This window comes from Callithrix jacchus, chromosome 12 (genome assembly GCF_049354715.1).
Source record: "Callithrix jacchus isolate 240 chromosome 12, calJac240_pri, whole genome shotgun sequence".
Lineage (NCBI taxonomy): Eukaryota > Metazoa > Chordata > Mammalia > Primates > Cebidae > Callithrix > Callithrix jacchus.
In genome coordinates this window covers 59,616,440-59,629,603 of record NC_133513.1, presented here as the reverse complement: position 1 = coordinate 59,629,603, position 13,164 = coordinate 59,616,440, and the positions used below count along the sequence as shown (strand labels likewise).

General features: G+C 53.7%; 1 protein-coding gene across 8 annotated transcripts in view; it reads left to right on the top strand.

Annotated features, from left to right (window-relative positions):
* The window catches only part of PALD1 (phosphatase domain containing paladin 1), a 100,481-nt gene that overhangs the window by 16,476 nt on the left and 70,841 nt on the right, over nucleotides 1-13,164 (top strand). For 2 of the 8 annotated variants that reach the window (XM_035268091.3, XM_035268088.3), the window contains exon 1: nucleotides 2,149-2,178. The exons of 2 other annotated variants lie outside the window; for them this stretch is intronic. The gene's annotated coding sequence lies outside the window, so the exon portion shown is untranslated. Of the gene's footprint in view, nucleotides 1-2,148; nucleotides 2,179-2,219; nucleotides 2,686-13,164 lie in introns of those variants that run through there. 4 more of the 8 variants (XM_035268089.3, XM_035268086.3, XM_035268090.3 and 1 more) reach the window with 2 other exon arrangements.

Sequence of the window (13,164 nt, the reverse complement as noted above, 5' to 3'; positions counted from 1 at the left end):
TCGCTATTCTGAGGAGGGACTTGGCAGGCCCTCTGGGGGCTGGTGGTAGGCTGGTAAGGCTGGGCACTGTGGTTTGGATGCAGTCTGTGGCCTGACCCTGAGGTACCTCCAGGCCCTCAGCCCCCTACCTACCAGCTGAACCCTGATGCTATTAGAGCCAGAAGGGTTGGGACTGCAGGCTCTCCTAAGGACATCTTTGCCCTGGGCTTTTCTGCTTTTCTGCTTAGTTCGACAAGAACACCTACTGTGTGTGTGCCAAGCACAAATGAATGTATGAAGATGTGCCAGCCACTGTGCTGTGGACCAAAAGACAGGTCAGACACAGGTAGGACATAGCTTATGTTCTCTGGGAGCTAGAGAGGCACGCAGCCATGGATCCCAGCATCTGCTGGGCAGAAAGGGTGAGGGGAAGCAAAATGTGTGTATTTATTTGTATGTGTGGTTGGATGTGCATATGGGCATATACTATGTTTATATATGTATATATGTGTGCATGCATGCCTCTGTATGCATGTATGTATTTGGATATCTATGTGCATTATGTGTATATATTTGTATGCATATGCATGCACATGTATGTATATGTATATGTGTGCATCTGCTCACACACATGCATGCCCCTTAGTCCTGGCCTAGAGGAGGGCATCATCCTGGAATGCATCCTCAGGATGGCAGGATTCAGTTGGGGAGTCTGAGATAGTGGATGGGATGGGATACGGGGCTGTGGCGAGGAGGAAGGAAGGAAAATGTGGCCCAGGATGGGAGTCCTAGAGTGTACCACACACAATGCCTGGACATTACTTGCCCAGCTCATGGCTCCTCAACCACCTCTTTGAAGGAGGATGAAGCCAATTTGTGGATGCAGAAGTTGGGAATCTGAGAACTTATCTCATGTTTCCCAGACCACACAACCAGTAAATTGTGAGCCACTTTGAGCCTAGCTCTGCTGGACTCTGAAGGTCAGGTCTGTTTCTCAAGGCCACTTTGGTACTTTCTCTGCTGCTGTCCTTTTCAAACACCTTGGGTGGCACAGGAGCAGGTATGGAGCTGAGGACAAGTCTTTCCTGAGCCTGTTTCCTCATTCTTTAAAATAGAGATCAGAAAAGTACTAACCTTATAACATCGTGAAACACTGGAGAGCTAGGTGCTAGGGATGCGGTGAGACCACAATGAGTCATTTCTCGTCTTCAGTTATTCTTAGGGGTCATGGGGCATGTGTATCCCTCTCCCAGCCCAGCGCTCTCCCGCCTGACTTTGGACAGAGGTGCCTGCACTGCTTTCATCATGGGGCAACCCTAGCTCCCCCAAATCCCGCTCCAGTACTGAATGGGGGTGAGGCAGGTGGTAACAGGTGAGAAAGAAGGATTTCCCGAGTGTGGAGCTGAGAGAGGGAGGAAGTGACTCACCAAATACAACAAAGCCCATCTCTCCACGAGGAAGCACTGGCGAGGAGTGAACCCAAGTGGGTGCGTTCACCCACGTGCTCGCGGGGACGTGCGGGGCCGTCGGGGTGGGCCGGGCTGGCTGCAGCCTAGTGCTAGTCTGCACGGGTGGGATGAAGGGAGGTGGGGGGGCAGGCCTATGGTGCCGGTCACTGCCTGGAGCCAAGTGATGGGGTGGGGGTGGAGGGACCCCTTTCTATCCAAAGTTCTGCTCTGCCGTTCCCCTTTGGCCTCCGGGGGTCGAGGGGCGCATGTCCTTAGGACTCTGGGGCGTGGGAGATGACCCTGCTTGGACTGACAGTCCGCTGTGCTAGGCTAGCCCTTCGACACGTGGGAGGCAAAAGTTCAGCGAGCGCGATCGCCCAGCTCCGGCCGCGTAACACAGCAAGGCCGGCGCGGAGCCCAGATGCTGGGCTCGGTCCCGCCGAGGCTCGGCCTGGCTGTAAAGCAGAGGGGGGCGAGGGAAGCTGGGCCAGCGGGTCTTGCGGGGAGCCGGCGTCCGGGAGGGGGTGTGGAGCCCAGAGCGCTGCTGCCTCTTGCAGCCAGGAGGCTGGAAGTCGGGTTTGGGTGTCTTCCAGAAGCAGCCGCGAAAGCGACGAGGGAAGAGGAACTGGCTTCCCGGGCAGTCTCCCCCGCCCCAAACTTTTCGTCCTCGCTGAGGATGGGCGGGCGGAGGGAGGAGGCGTGGCCGGGGAAGGTGGGGCCAGCGTTCCGCCCGCCCGGGGCCGCGGCTGGGGTGAGTGTGTCTTTAAATCCGAGACCCCCGCCCCTCGCGGTGGGGCTGGGGCTCGCGGGCCGGGCGGGGGCGGGCGCGGTGATTGGCGGCCAGGCCGGGCCCGCCCCTCAGCGCGGGGGACGCGGGACGCGGGGGAGCAGCGCGGCGCGCAGGGCAGGGGCGCTCAGCTCCCATCGCCGGCTAGCGCGGGCTCCCTCTCGCGTGGCCTCGCCGGGTCCGCCTGGCCTGCCCACCTCCGGAGCCGCCTCTGCCCCCGCATGGGCTGGGGAAGTTGGGAGGAGCGAGCCGGAGCCCGCGCCGGGCGCGCCCCGCAGCTGCCTGACTCGGCGCCCGCCGTCCAGGCGCAGCTTGCCGGCATCAGGAGCACGAATGCCCCGCGGAGCCGCGGGCTGGCAGGTACCGACGTGTCCCAGCCGGGGGCTGGCGAGGAGAGGGCAAATCCGGAATCCTACGGGCACCCCCCAGCCTGAGACTGCTCTAGACACCAACTCCCCATCCCCTGGATTGGTGAGGTCCTGGGCCTTCACCCCAAACCCGCTCAGGATTGGTCCGTGGGAGGCAAAAGGGACTCACAGGGAGCAGTTGCTGGGTGGTTCTGTGTGTTGGACCCTGGGCTAACCTCTCTCCCGAGTTTCCTGGGTCTAGTGTAGGCACGGGCTGGCGACAACTCCACATTTCATTGCCAGGCCTGGGAGCACAGCCAGGATCTAGGCTTCCCTGCGAAGTTAGGGGGAGATTGGGGAGAGGGAAGCCGTTTCATGACCCAGAGATGGGGTCCCGGGACTCACCTGTAGGGGGCTTGAGGCCAGCAGACCCGGGATAAGTTCAGAGTTCTCAGCGGGCACAGGCATTGATTCTTGGCCCAGTCTGGCCCTCTTCCTCTGTAGGCCTGGGTCTCCGAGGAGAGTACATTTTTCAGTTTAAAAGCGTTTTATGAGGGGGCAGAAAATCTGTCAGAAGGAGAGTGGTCTACAGGAGACCCGCAGCACTGGGCTCCTGAAGGTGGCCAGGATGGTTGGAGCCCTTTCATGACTCTTGGGTTGTCAGAGATGGGAGTAAAGCTTCATGGCCCCAGGAATATTCTGGGCATCTCTACTCTCCCAGCCGGAGGCCCATGCACCAATTCCTTGGCTTCTGGGCAGAGCAACCTGAACCCAGTGGCTGAGCACCACTTAAATGCCAGTCACTGGGCCATGGCCCTGAAGAATGTGGGTAGAGAAGGATTTGGAGGATTCTGTCCTCAGGAGGCTCACCCCTGCGGGGAACATGGGACTAAACAAAAGTTCCCTGATGCAGGGTTTTGATACCAGTCCCAGTGATAGTGGAAAGCAGAGAGGCTACACACCATTGCTACGTGAGTAATCTAGGCTGCGGGACCACCAGGGCAGCAGAGATCCAGTTTCCATGCAAGCAAGCAGATGTGCTGATATGTTCCAGCTCCATGCTCACTCTTCGTTATTACCCTGATCCAAGGGCAGGGAACAGCAGGGGAGCTTAGGAGGTTCTCCTGCATCCATCCCCACTCCCAGCTTTGTTTGTTTCTTGCTGATGGATTTCTGAAGCAACCAGTTTAGTTTCTTGGCTTGGGCTGAGCCCGGGACTCTCCTAGCTGGCCTGTGGCTCCTGGGGTTTGGGGTCTAGAGCCAGCCTTGTAGGAGGTTCAGAGGCAAGCGGGAGGAAGTCCTCACTTCCTTTCTGAAGAGCCTCCATCACTGGGGTTTGGGAGGCTGGCAGGCACTGGGCCAGTTTCCTGTGAATGCAGACAGACCCCTGGTGGTGCATGCAGCCTCCTCCCTTCCCTGGCTAGTGTTGGGGGTGGGCACAGTAGGGCCCAGGTGGCTTGAGGTGGGTGATTCCTGGCTCGGTTCTGACCTCACCTCTGTGAGGCTCTGCTGTATCTGGGTCTCTGCCCCCTCCTTCGTTGTCCCTGGCAGGTTTCTGTTTTTCTGGAACACTTTGCGGAGGTGGCAGTGTGCTCATGCCCATGGCCTTGGGTGCAGTTCTGGGAGTGGGAGTTGCTTAGCTTACCCTGAAGCCCTTGGCTGGCACTGTGAGAACCTGTGTGAACACAGTTGCCTGCCTCCAAACAGGTGTGCACAGACCTGGGTTACCCAGGCACCTGTGGGGGATGCCTGTGTGGGCGGAGACATGTGTGCATGTGTGTGGTCAGGTTTACAGCTGCATGTGTAGAGACATAGAGGAACTGGATTCATATGTACATGAAGACAGACACAGTAGGATGGTGGGGGGTGAGCAAACAACCTGGGGACACAGACATGCATGGGGAGAGACACACATGAACTCATCATCGTGGGCCACATATGGACTGTAGACATGTATGTAGATCTACACCATCACAGGGGTTTGAATCTACCCCCATGGGAGGCAGACGTGTCAGTGGACAGACATATAGGTGGACCCACCAGAGCACAGATGGGGATGTGAACCGACATTCCCAGACACAGATGCAGAGCCACAGGGAAGCAGCTGAAGTACCTGGGTAGAATGGAGTTGACTGTGAGCTCGCAGGGGCACAGACACGTATGTTTGCCAGAGGCCAGTAACCAGACACAGGTGGGTTCTGAGAGGTAGGCTGAGGCACGCACTGCCTGGTTACCACTGTTTCTCTGGGTGGCACAGTGCCCGGAAGTTGTCCTGTTTGGGGTGGTGATGGTGCAGGTGCTCTGTGCTGGGGCTTATTTCTAGACTCCCACTTTGGGGTTTGAGGACCCTAAAAAGCTCAGTCTCCTGTGTTTTACTCAGAGTCATTTGGCCTCTCTGCCTCTGCATTGCAGGGCTGGGCTTGTGCCTTAAGTACCAGCAGGTGCTCTTTGAGCTTTGATTCTTCCTTGGGTCTTCAGAGGCTTCCTCAAGTGAGGCGGTGTGGCCTGAGTGGGATGCTCCAACTGTTCTTTGCCTACTGGAATTGGGGAGGAACTGCCTGGGGATTCTCCTGAACCCAAGCCTGTGGGTCTTTGGCAGGGATGGGATGATCTCCCGAGGAGAGAGAGAGGACACAGGCAGCTGAGTCTGTGATGAGAGCCACTGATCTCTGGGGCTGGCTTCTCTTCTGCTAAGCCCTGGGCTTGCACAGGGAAGGGGTCCCCCACCTGGCTATACTCAGGTCTTGTCTGCTCAACCTGGCACCTAGGAGCCAGCTCAGATTCTAGATATGGTTTGATACTAACATACCCTGTAACCTCCAGCAGGTCATTCAATGTCTGGGTTTCCTCATCTTTAGAGTGGGGTCAGTAACCCCCACCTCCTTGTGGGTTCAGTGGGAGACAATCAGTGGAAAGTGTGTGGCTCAGTGCATGGCATGGAGTGAGCTCCCAGTTGATGTGGGTGTGGGGGCCTTTGATTATGAGTCTTCCCCTGTGGCCAGGACTCTGCAGGGCTTCCTCAGCAGCCAGGTGCATGGCCCTGGGCCCCTGGGTGAGGCCTGGAGCAGGCTAGGTGGGCCAGGCACCTCTCCTATGAAAGCTGGAGGGGTTTGTCTTTGCTCTGTGCCCGCCAGTCCCTTGTTAGCCTTGTGGGACCTCCATACATGGTGTCAGGAAATGGTAGGCTGGCGGGGGTATGGAAGCTTGGGCCTGCTGCCTGCTGGGCCTCTGGGAGGAGAGCCAGAGGTTTGCTAAGAATAGTCCCAAATCATGGCTCTCACCTCCCAGCGGGCAGCCCAGCCATGTGCCGTCCTCATCTCCGGCCAAGGCACTTGCAGATGGGCTTTTTATGTTTCCTGTAACTGGTGCTTAGCACAGGATTGGGTCTGGGAGTAGCAGGCTTCGTCTGGGAGGAGGCTCTGATTGCCTTCCGAGGCCTTTGGCTGGGACCTGGGGAAAGAGAAGGTCTGGAAGCACTGGCCTTTATAATCCCTGAGTTCCTCCTCCACTCAGGGCTTTTCCTGACACGTCTCCCTCGACTGTCTTCCTACCCCCAAATAGACCTGTTGTGATTAAGAACACTGGCTCTGGAAAGAAACCACCAGGGTCTGAATTTCTGCTCCCTCCCTCATGAGCCGTGTGGCCCAGGGCAATAAACCTAACCTCTCTGTGCCTTGTGTAACAGGGTTGAGGATACTAACTCCCTTATAAGAATGTCACAAGGATGAAAGGAGATAATTGCAGAGAGCCCTCAAGGCACTGTCTGGCTCATAGGAAGTGCTTGGTAAACATTAAGTGCTTATGTTATTATTATAACATATTCTCTCAGCAGAGGCCAGGATGCTTGCACAGGACCAGGTGGTGGGAAGGGACCAGGGTGGCATCTTGATTTGGGTGCCTGAGCTTTCTTGGCCCTGGGTTCAGTATGAGGTGCAGGGACTCTGAAGGTAGATTAACCTCAGTCCCCGCCAGGAGGTGAGCCAGGTACATGCAGATACCATGTCTGGTGCCGTGATGGAGGGAGGAAATAGCTGGCCTGGGGTGTGTTTGATACTTCATGTGGGCTTTGAGGGATGGCCAGGAGTTTGCAAGGGGGAGGACAAGGCTTCCCCAGCAGAAAGAGCAGCATGGCAAAGGTGTGACAACCTTTGGGAAGCATTGTATATATTTCCCATAACTGGCATGTGGGCTAGCTTTGGCTTTAAGGGGTGCTCCTGTCTGGGCTGAAGCTACGGCACTGATGAGAGAGGCATGTGGGGTGTCTGGGTCATCTGCATGCTCATGGAAGGAAGTAGGGAACATCTTTGGGAAGTGGGTGTGTCGCTGGCCAACACTGTGGGCTCCCACGGAGCTGGGGCTTTCAGAAATTCCACGAGGAGGGAGGATGTGGTGCTGAGAGGGCTGTGGGTACCCTGGGAAACGGCTGACAGGCTGGGCTGGAGGCCATGGGAGGGGAGAAGGGGGGGTGCCCTGAGATGACCTGGGACCCTGCCAGCTTCTGCATCCTGCCTGAGCCCCAGGCCTTCCTCTCTGCAGGCTGTGCCGGCCTCTGTCTGGCCTTCCCATAGTGGAGGCCTGGGACGCTGGGACATTTTTGAAGAGTCTGTTTAGAAAGCACAGAGGGGATTTCTCCTCCCCTTTTCCTTTTCTTGGCACCTCCTGAAGGTGTTAACCCCTTTCCTGCTGGTCACACAGTGGCCCATGGATGTCCCTCTGTTTCTTTATAAGGTTCACTATTTTATTGTTGCCCTCTCTGTTACACGAGATGTATACATCAGGTGCTGAAAGGTACAACACATTCTGCAACTGGGCGCCACCTTCCATAACTGAACAGGCCAAGAAAGTACATTGAACATCAGCATCCGGCAATATATTTGTTTGAGATGGAGTCTCACTCTGTTGCCCAGGCTGGAGTGCGGTGGCCCGATCTCAGCTCACTGCAACCTCTGCCTCCCGGGTTCAAGCTATTCTCCCAACTCAGCCTCCTGAGTAGCTGGGATTACAGGTGCCCACCACCATATCTGGCTAATTTTTGTATTTTCGATAGAGACGGGGTTTCACCACATTGGCTAGGGAGGCTGAGGGTGGAGAATCGCTTGAACCTGGGAGGCTGAGGTTGCAGTGAGCCAAGGTCAAGCCACTGCATTCCAGCCTAGGCAACAGAGCAAGACTGTCTCAAAAAAAGAAAGACCTCATCAGCCTAATCTGAGTGGTAGTTCAGCTTTGCCTTGACCATCATCTTCACGCATGCTCCCTCCCTGTCTCCCAAGTCAGCCCTGTCTGCTGGAGCTCCCTCCCTGTCTCCCAAGTCAGCCCTGTCTGCTGGAGCTCCCTCCGCCTCCCAAGTCAGCCCTGTCTGCTGGAGCTCCCTCCCTGTCTCCCAAGTCAGCCCTGTCTGCTGGAGCTCCCTCCGCCTCCCAAGTCAGCCCTGTCTGCTGGAGCTCCCTCCCTGTCTCCCAAGTCAGCCCTGTCTGCTGGAGCTCCCTCCGCCTCCCAAGTCAGCCCTGTCTGCTGGAGCTCCCTCCGCCTCCCAAGTCAGCCCTGTCTGCTGGAGCTCCCTCCGCCTCCCAAGTCAGCCCTGTCTGCTGGAGCTCCCTCCGCCTCCCAAGTCAGCCCTGTCTGCTGGAGCTCCCTCCGACTCCCAAGTCAGCCCTGTCTGCTGGAGCTCCCTCCGCCTCCCAAGTCAGCCCTGTCTGCTGGAGCTCCCTCCGCCTCCCAAGTCAGCCCTGTCTGCTGGAGCACAAAGACTTCTGGAGTCCCCTGCAGGTGCCGCCCTGCTGGCTCACCCCAAGGCCTGTTGGGAGGAAGCTGATTTCTGGATGCCTCAGAGAGAAGGGCCCTCCCTAGAGTTGGCCCCCAGAGTTGCAGGGCACTTGGGGAAGGTGTGGGACAGTCTCTGCTCCAGGGGTCTCTGAGCTGGGCCCTAAGGCATCAGGTGAATAAGCCCTGGGCTGGCATTTGACTGCCCCTCTGAGCTTAATTTTCTCACCTGCAGAATGGGCATGAACCTTTTCCCCTGCCTAGCTTTAATTTTTTTTTAACTGAGGTGAAATCCATTGAAGTAAAATTAACCATTTTAAAGTCCACAATTCAGAGGCATTTAGTATCGTCACAGTGTCATGCAAACACTGCTTTTCTCACCTTCTAAAACTTTCACCACCCTGAAGGAAAACTCTGTGCTACTAAGTGGTTACTTACTATTCCCTCCTCTACCATTGTGCTTTTATTTATTTTTTTTTAAGAGAAAAAACAATTTTGGCTGGGTGTGGTGGCTCACTCTTGTAATCCCAGCACCTTGGGAGGCCAAGGTGGGCAGATCATGAGGTCAAGAGATTTAGACCATCCTGGCCAACATGATGAAACCCCATCTCTACTAAAAATACAGAAATTAGCCAGGGGTTGTGGTGCATGCCTGTAATTCCGGCTACTCGGGAGGCTGAGGCAGGAGAATCGCTTGAAATGGGAAGGCGGAGGTTGCAGTGAGCAGTGATCGTGCCACTGCACTCCGGCCTGGCAACAGAGCGAGACTCTGAAAAAAAAAAGAAAAGAAAAAATAATTTTGAGATCCTGTGTGAAGTGTGCACTTTGGAAAAAGTGTCATGGCCGTGCAGCCACCTCCTAGACAAGTCTGCCAACATTTCCATCACCCAGAAGGGCCTTATACCCCCTTGTAGCTGGGCACTGCTCCCATCTTGGGCCCAGACCCGATCATCTAATTTCTGTCACTATAATTTTTTTTTTTTCTGAATTTTTCACATGCATGGAATCATATAACAAGTAGCCTTTGGTGACTGGCTTCTTTATTCAACATGGTGTTTTTTGAGATTCATCTCTGTTATTGCATGATTTAATTGGTTTCATTTCTTTTATATTGGTGAGTAGTATTCCAATGTGTGGGATATGTTAAAAATAGTGTAGTTTTTTTTCTTTTCTTTTCTTTTTTTAGACAGAGCCTCATTCCTGTTGCCCAGGCTGCAGTGAAGTGGCAGAATGTCAGCTCTCAACTTCCTGGCCTCAAATGATCCTCCCACTTCAGCCTCCTGAGAAGCTGGGACTACTGGCATGCACCACCACACCTGGCTAATTTTTGTATTTTTAGTAGAGACGGGGTTTCACCCTGTTGTCCAGGCTGGTCTTGAACTCCTGGACTCAAGTGACCTGCCTCTCTTGGCCTTCCAAAGTTCTGGGATTACAGGTGTGAGCCACCGTGCCTGGCCTAAAATAATCTTCAAAAAGATTCAAGGAGTAGCTTCGTAGAAAGTATAATGTCAAATTCCCCTTTCCCCTCTTTCCCCTTCTCTGATCTCCGGAGGTGACACTGTCAGCAGTGTGCTGATTGTCCTTTTTTTTTCTGTGCTTCTACATGATTGTGTGTGGTTTTTGATTTTGGGGTGTAAATGAGCTCAGACTCGGTCCATGGCTGTGGGGCCTGCTTTCATCTTGCAGCACTGCCATGGGAGTTGAGAGCACATGTTCTGAGCTGGGGCCTGGTGAGGCTTGGGGAGAGATGGGAAGAAGTCTTCTGCAGGTGGTTAATTTAGAGCAGGGATGGAGAAGGGAGGCATTGGATCAAACGGGATCAGTCTGTCTAAAATAGTCTCTGGTTACCTGTCCCAGGCTCTAGGTGGATGTGCCCTCCTGCCGCTTCACCACTGACCCTGACTTGGCTGCCACCCATGGGGGCTTCTTCTTCCTGTCTCTCTGAAGTGTTACTGGAAGGAATAGGCCCAGGAGAGGGCAGTTTGTTGGGTTGACAGAAAAGGGACCCTTGGGGAGTTGCCCCTTGCCAAAGCTTGTGGGGGGCCTCCCAGTAGTCATCCTGCCTGGCCTGTGTGGGTGGAGGATGGGGATGCCTGTGGCCTCTGAGGAAGGGGCTGCCCGGGCTCAGATTTTCACTGTCCTGGTTCCACTCCAACCCCAGCCTGTGAGACCTCAGCCATTCGGGTTCTAGGGGCCCCAAGTCCATATTGTTACGCTGCTTTCCTTGAAACTGCCATCGATGTATAAATGTACCCATCCCTTGCATCCTAAAGTTGGTTATTTTCATTGCTTTTAAGTTTTTTCTAACTTAACAATTGAAAGACATGGGTTTCAGGAGACAGTAATCCTACGTGGTGGTCCAGGGCAGCCCCCTGCTCACCCAGGATGGGGTTGTCTTGTGACTTGGGGTCTCATTCTGGGCTCAGGAATTCTGTATGGGGAGGGAGAAGGACCTGGCGGGAGTTCCGTGCAGATGGGTTTGTGGATGTCTCCATTTTTCCAGCTCAGTGCTGCTCAAATGTGGGTAATACATGGACTCCCAATTCACAGCTCTATTGAGATCGAATTCGCATGCTGTACAATTCACCCATTTAGTAGCTTTTAGTTCATTCAAAGAGTTGTCATCTCACCACAGTCTCATTTTACAGCATTTTCACTGTAAAATGAATGGGGAATTTCATTCCCCACCCCCAGCCCAGTAACATGCTGTCTGTCTTTATAGATTTGTCAATTCCAGACATTTCATAAAAATGAAGTCATACAATTGGGCGTGGTGGCTCATGCCTGTAATCCCAGCACTTTGGGAGGCCGAGGCGGGTGGATCACGAGGTGAGGAGTTTGAGACCAGCCTGACCAACATGGTAAAACCTCGTCTCTACTAAAAAATATGAAAATTAGCCGGGCGTGGTGGTGCATGTCTGTAGTCCCAGCTACTCAGGAGGCTGAGGCAGGAGAATCACTTGAACCTGGGAGACAGAGGTTGCAGTGAGCTGAGATCATGCCACTGTACTCCAGCCTTGGGTGACAGAGCAAGACTTTGTCTCAAAAAAAAAAAAAAAAAATGAAGTCATACAACATGTGTTTTTTTTTTTGTAGACTCCCTCTCTTTTTTTTTTTTTGAGATGGAGTCTCACTCTGTTGTCCGGTCTGGAGTATAGTGGTGCGACCTCGGCTCACTGTAGCCTCTGTCTCCTGGGTTCAAGTGATTCTCCTCCCTCAGCCTCCCTAGTAGCTGGTATCACAGGTGCTTGCTACCATGCCCAGCTAATTTTTGTATTTTTAGTAGGGACAGAGTTTCACCATGTTGGCCAGGCTGGTCTCAAACTCCTGACCTCAGGTGATTCATCTGCCTCGGCCTCCCAAAATGCTGGGATTACAGGTGTGAGCCATCATACTGAGCCCTCTCTCTCTCTTTTTTAAAAGTCTCACTCTGTTGCTTAGGCTGGGGTGAAATGGTATAATCATGGCTCACTGCAGCCTCAATCTCCTGGGCTCAGGTGATCCTCCCTCCTCAGCCTCCTAAGTAGCTAGGACCAAAGGTGTGTGCCACCACACCTGGCTAATTTAAAAAATTTTTAACATAGAGATGAGGTCTTGTGTTGCCCAGGTCTCAAACTCCTGAGCTCAGGATTCCCTTTTGAACAACAAAAAAACCCCTCACTTGCTGATTGACATTATTCTTACCGTACTGTAACTGAGATGTGTATAAGACCAGGCATAAACACCTTAAAGTTTTTATATAATTGTTGAAAAAACAGGAAATAATAGTAAAACAAAAAAGCCAACTCATTCCCAATGAACAGTGTTCCATTAATTAGAAGGATGTTAACTGCACCTACATTGCCAACCGTGGGTTGGTGGTAGAGAGCTGTGTCTTTGGGCCTCTCCTGTGTCCCTGCCTCTGTTTCTTGGGCCTGCTGTACAGGGAAGTACTAATAATGTTGGGCTGATTGGACAGTTTGGGGTAATCAGACCTCACATTTAAGCCTAGATGCATGTGAGCAATCCCTGAATGTCTCTTTTAATAGGGCATCGCCTGATACCTGGAAAGCTGACTTGTTTGATTGAAGATAAGGTGGAATAGTGGCATTATTGAAATCTCCTTGTAGTGGCTCTTAAACCCACTTCTTGTAGGAACTAGGAACTTGGCACAGATATAAGCTTTGCTCAGTTCACGCAGATGCTCTCAACATGCACATGGTCCTGACTGCTAAGAGGCTGGGCCTTTGAATTGGGCACCTCCAGGCTGCCGTGGGCTGTGGGGTGGCTCTGTTCTCCTCCTCACCCGCTTTTTTCATATTTGAATCACAGCCTTTCTTTGTGCTGTGTGTGATGATGTCGTCTGGCCTTCATGGAGAAGGAACTGGATTGTAAACACAGGAGCAAACTCGAGGCCCAGATTGTAGGGTACTGCTTGCTTGTGCATCACCTCTTGGGAATCTTGGGGTCTCACTCCATAGTCCAGGTTTGGGGGTAGTGGGTGGGAGCTATGGGAGCACATGGGCTCGCTGGCTGCCTGCCCCCTACCTTGGCTCATTCTGGCCCTCTCCACCTGCTGTTTCTTCTTTTTTTTGAGTTGGGGCCTTGCTCTGTTGCCCAGGTTGGAGTGCAGTGGCGTAATTGCAATTCACTGCAACTTTGAACTCCCAGGCACAAGCGATCCTCCCGCCTCAGCCTCTCAAAATGTTGGAATTACAGTCATGAGTGACCACTCATGGCCCTTTCTGGCTCCTAAATAAGAGGTGTTTACTGTAGAACTATTTCCTTAGTGTCCCCACCCGTGAGTGGGTCTGTGAGCAGCCCAGCCTAGGCCACAGTCTGGGCTCTGCGGACACTGATGTCT